Raw genomic sequence first — 5,871 nt, 5'->3', positions numbered from 1 at the left:
ACCAGCGATTTCCTAGTATTTCCTGTGTGAGCCAGGTGCTACATCCTAAGTGCCATACGAGAGAAGCTAGCTGAACGCCTTGTCCAAAAGCAACTTACTTCGGAGAGTTGAGCTCACCCTCAGTCCCTCACAGTTGCACACTGCCTGCAGAAAGAGTTTCCAACATCTGCACCACAGCCGTTTGTCAGAGGCTTGTGAGACGCAAGTGGAATAAGCAGACCTGGAGGGTGTCTCCAGCTGCAGTGGAGTGGTATTCTGGGTACCTCCTGGCTTAGAACACTGTTACGTTCTCAGTGCCCGAGGAACGCAGCTAGTTGAAAGCTGGCTTGTAGGCGTGCTTCCTTGTGCGAGCTGAGTTCAGGGCAGGACCCTCCCGCATTCTGACTGCCCGTAGACGTAGGTCCCAGCATCCTTATGTTAGGTGCCGGAAGAGGTTGTGTCAAGAGCATGTGGAATTGACAGGATGCTCCTCAAGTGTATCTCATCTCAATGCAGATATTGCAAAGGTCCTTGTTCAATGAGAGTGTAGCTCGGTCCTAGCTCCCATGAAATTGTCTAGCAGACATCTGCGTGCAAAGCATACACACTTCCGAGAGTTGGGCTTATGGACTGTCCCTCCCACATCCTGCCTGCACGTACACCGCGCTCCTAACAGGCCTAGCCCCGATGCGTGCCTGAAGTGTTGTGAGAGGTAAGTGGAAAGTCCCGGCCCACAAGACTAGTGCATCCAAGCTCAATCTAGCGGTTTCCTAGTAATTCCTTTGTTAGCCAGGTGCTACATCCTAAGTGCCATACGAGAGAAGCTAGCTGAACGCCTTGTCCACAAGCAACTTACATCGGAGAGTTGAGCTGACCCTCAGTCCCTCACAGTTGCACACTGCCTGCAGAATGAGTTTTGAACATCTGCACCAGTGCCGTTTCTCCGAGGTTTGTGAGACGCAAGTGGAATAAGCAGACCTGGAGGGTATCTGCAGCTGCAGTGGAATGCTATTCTGGGAACCTCCTGGCTTACGATACTGCTACGGTCTCAGTTCCCTCAGAACGCAGCTAGTTGAAAGCTGGTTTGTAGGCATGCCTCCATGTGCGAGCTGAGGTCAGGACAGAACCCGCCGTATTCTGCCTGCCCGTAGACAAAGGTCCCAGCATCCCTATGTTAGGCGCCGGAAGAGGTAGTGTGAAAAGCATATGAAAGTGACAGGTCTCTGCTCAAGTGTATCTGATCTCAATGCAGACATTGCAAACGTCCTTGTTCAATGAGAGTGTAGCTCGGTTCTAGCACCCATCAATAAGTGTCTTCCCGACATCTGCCTGCAAAGCATACACAATTCCGAGAGTTGAGCTTATGGACTGTCCTCCCACAATCCTGCCTGCAGGTACACCGCGCTCCTAACAGGCATAGCCCCGATTCGTGACTGAAGTGTTGTGAGAGGTAAGTGGAAAATTCCGGCCCTGAAGACTAGTGCATCCAAGCTCAATGCAGCGAATTCCTAGTATTTCCTGTGTGAGCCAGGTGCTGCATCCTAAGGGCCATAGGAGAGAAGCTAGCTGAACGCCTTGTCCAAAAGCAACTTCTTTCGGAGAGCTGCGCTGACTCTCAGTCCCTCACAGTTGCACACTGCCTTCAGAATGAGTTTCGAACATCTGCACCAGAGCCGTTTCTCAGAGGCTTGTGAGACGCAAGTGGAATAAGCAGACCTGGATGGTGTTTCCAGCTGCAGTGGAGTGGTATTCTGGGTACCTCTTGGCTTAGAGTACTGCTACGTTCTCAGTGCCCTAAGAACGCAGCTAGTTGAAACCTGGCTTGTAGGCATGCTTCCTTGTGCGAGCTGAGGTCAGGGCAGGACCCGCCCGCATCCTGCCAGCCAGTAGACAAAGGTCCCAGCATCCTTATGTTAGACGCCGGAAGAGGTTGTGAAAAGCATGTGGAAGTGACAGGACTCTGCTCAAGTGAATCTGAGTCCAATACAGACATCGCAATCGTCCTTGTTCAATGAGAGTGTAGCTCGGTCCTAGCACCCATCAAAAAGTTTCTTCCAGACATCTGCCTGCAAAGCATACACACTTCCCAGAGTTGAGCTTGTGGACTGTCCCTCCCACATCCTGCCTGCAGGTACACCGCGTCCCTAACAGGCCTAGCCCCGATGCGTGCCTGAAGTGTTGTGAGAGGTAAGTGGAAAGTCCTGGCCCTCAACACTAGTGCATTCAAGCTCAAACCAGCGAATTCCTAGTATTTCCTGTGTGAGCCAAGTGCTGCATCCTAAGTGCCATACGAGAGAAGCTAGCTGAACGCCTTTTCCAAAAGCAACTTACTTCGGAGAGTTGAGCTCACCCTCAGTCCCTCACAGTTGCACACTGCCTGCAGAAAGAGTTTCCAACATCTGCACCTGAGCCGTTTGTCAGAGGCTTGTGAGACGCAAGTGGAATAAGCAGACCTGGATGGTGTGTCCAGCTGCAGTGGAGTGGTATTCTGGAAACCTCCTGGCATAGAATACTGCTACGTTCTCAGTGCCCTAGGAACGCAGCTAGTTGAAAGCTGGCTTGTAGGCATGCTTCCTTGTGCGAGCTGAGGTCAGACAGGACCCTCCCGCATCCTGACTGCCCGTAGACATAGGTCCCAGCATCCTTATGTTAGGCGCTGGAAGAGGTTGTGTGAACAGCATGTGGAAGTGACAGGACTGTGCTCAAGTGAATCTGAGTCCAAACCAGACATTGCAAACGTCCTTGTTCAATGAGAGTGTAGCCACAAGACTAGTGCATCCAAGCTCAATCCAGCGAATTCCTAGTATTTCCTGTGTGAGCCAAGTGCTGCATGAAGGAGTGAGAAAAAAGTTGTGTGAGGGAAAGAGCCTAGATTCTAAGGGCACTGTGTAGAATAAGCTTGCCTTCCATACACCTGATCAAAATCTCGTTTGGGATTGGTTTATTTTATTAAGACAACTTCTAACACCATGTCTCAGGAGGTGGTAGCAGTGAAAACTAGGCCTTCTACTCTGTTTGACCTGTGCAGGAGAGTGGTGTCCCACCTCCACCCACCCCAGCCCCCCGCCCATGTCACAAGCCCAGTACATCATGCCATCTTACTTTGGCTCAGTATGTATTACATTGAGAAGACTGAGGAAATAGACTTCAAGAAAGGCCACTCTGCTTAGGCTATTTGATGCTCACTCTGATATGAGCTGATAAAGATTAGGCCTTCAGTTTGGTTATAACACAAATCAGAGAAGGGCAGAAATCACAGTGAATGATAGAATCAAGATTCATAGAAGTCTTGTCATAGCTGGAGCAATGGAAAATTCTAACAAGGGGAAATTTAATAGAGATAAACCAACTCTTCACACATGCCCTCTACGTAGCAGGTGAAGGGTCTTGCCTTAGTAGCTGATTGTTTGAAATGACTTAGGAGATTTAGTTCACAATATGCTGAAGCAATCTCACAGTGACTGTGACATAAACTTGTGAACTGGGGATGCCTGGTGGCTCAGCGGGTTTAGCACCTGCCTTCAGCCTGGGGCATGATCCTGGAGACCCAGGATCGAGTCCCACGTTGGGCTCCCTGCGTGGAGCCTGCTTCTCCCTCTGCCTGTGTCTCTGCCTCTCTCTCTCTCTCTCTCTCTCTCTCTCTCTCTCGTCTCTCATGAATAAACAAATAAAATCTTTAAATAAATAAACTTGTGAACTGTAAAATATAAGATGAAGGACAGGGAGAAGGGGGTGGGAGGTTGATGGTATAGCATAATTCTATGGTGGTCAGCCTACCTCTGAAGAATGGAGACAGAAGTTGGAACCATACTGGTGAGCCAAATTTGGAAGACTTGGAATATTTTTTTCTGAAATAAAAAGATACTATATCTTGAAATATTTGAATGGTTGTGATATGAAAGAGATATCAGTAGACTTGCTTTGGGTGGAAGTTAAAGGAGAATAGGCTTTTGCTGACCTGAAAGTAGAACTTTAGAGGTTTAAAAGTTTTATAAGTTTAAAACTCTGAGCCTACTGGTAATGAAATAAGCTAATTCCAGAAGGTATATGCTGCTCATCATTAAGTGTTCAAATAGAATGTAAAGGAAATTCACGCATTAGAAGAGGTGTTGGACGAGATGACTTTTAGGCCTGCTTGTGGCCCTGCAAGTCCATGATTCTTTGATTCAGATATAATTTACTGGGACCTTCATTTAAACAAAATTTCCTTTGCTGCTCCATTATTAGGTGACAGAACTAATTTAATTCAATAAACATTAACTAAAACTTATAGTGTATAACATCTTATACTAAATTTGGGAAGTACAGACACAATCCCTAACTTTTTGGAGCTAAATTTGAGAAACTTACGAGCTGTATCACTGTAGAATAGAATAACTAGTGTGATAGAAGGGAGAAAGGAGGATTAGGGAAAGGAAAAAAGAAAGGCTCACCTAGGAAGGAATATTTGATGGGTTATATGTGAATGAAACCAATGTCAAGAAAACATGTTTGTATTAGAATTGGAAATTTAATTTATAGAGACACACTGGATACAGTGACATTCACCCCATATGCTTCAGCTCTTCTACTTCCATCTCAACTTTGACTCCTTATGACACTAAGGCCCCCAAAAATTCCTCAAGCACTGCGTTCATGAATTAGGTGTTCTGAACAGAGAGATAGATTCCAGAATATTGGCAAACAATACTGGCTTTCTGCTACTTATTAAGGAAACATCAGATTCATTTTGTCCTAGAGTCTCTCAAGCAGTCCATTTGACTAGCTGTTGATGAAGACTATTAAGATCTTTCTATTGGAGAAATATTTCTTTTCTCAGTATTATCTCAAAGTTTCTGGAGAGATGTTTAAAATCTTTTTTCTAGTTTTGCTAGCTGTGAAATCATTGATCATTGTAGGGCATTGAGGAGGTCCGAGCTTGGTGTTTAGAGATCCAGACTTGGAGTATATCCATTCCATAGGAGTCCTCTTCCACTTTCTCAGTTTTGCATAACAGTAACTCTCTCCTTATTCATAATTCAAAAACAGTTATTACGTGCTTTCTTGTTTCTAGGAATAAATAGCAAGATAAATGGACATAGCCCCTGACTTCTTACAAAGCCAGAGTATTGAAATCTATGTGGTATAGTAGTGAGTGTACATAAAGAGATTAGTACAATAGAGGTAATAAATGGAGTTATAAAGCAATAGGAAAATGAAGGATTATTCGGTAACTTATTTTCTAGCAATTGGGTAACCATTTGGAGAAAAATAAAATGAGATTCACTTTATGATATACTCCAAAAATAATTCTTTCAGAATTGTATAATTATATAATAATTTCTCAGAATGGAGAAAGGCTGCTAATTATTACATGGTTAAATAGATAAAATAATTATAAGAAAATATGGCCACACTTGATCACATAAATGTCAACACTTAAACAAAATTCAAATGGTAAACTTGGAAAGAATGTTTGCAAAAATATTTGCAATGTTTCCAAAATAAAAGATAGGGAAGATGATGCACAACTCTTTAGAATAAAATGAGCAGTGATGAAGGGAGATCACAAAATACACAATAATATCCAAAAATAAAACCTGTCCAATATCATTAACACTGGGAAATGAGGGAGAAAGTGAGTTTGTTATCTCTTATGAAGTCCTTTTGTTTTTGCATTTATTTTCATGGATAGTGCAATGAGTTGTCTCAGAATGGATGAGATTTGCATTTCAATATTATTTTCATGGGAGAAAAATTAATATATATTTCTTGGTGGGTGTTTGGTAGTATTTGTCAAGTCTTAAAATGTTCAAATTCTTGACTAATAATTCACTTCTTAGAATTTATAGAATTAAATGGTTGAGATGTTTATGAATATCTATTTGCACTACAGCAAAGTATAGTAACAAA

The sequence above is a fragment of the Vulpes lagopus genome, chromosome 24 (assembly GCF_018345385.1).
Source record: "Vulpes lagopus strain Blue_001 chromosome 24, ASM1834538v1, whole genome shotgun sequence".
Taxonomy (NCBI): Eukaryota; Metazoa; Chordata; class Mammalia; order Carnivora; family Canidae; genus Vulpes; species Vulpes lagopus.
Note: the sequence above shows the minus strand (reverse complement) of the source record.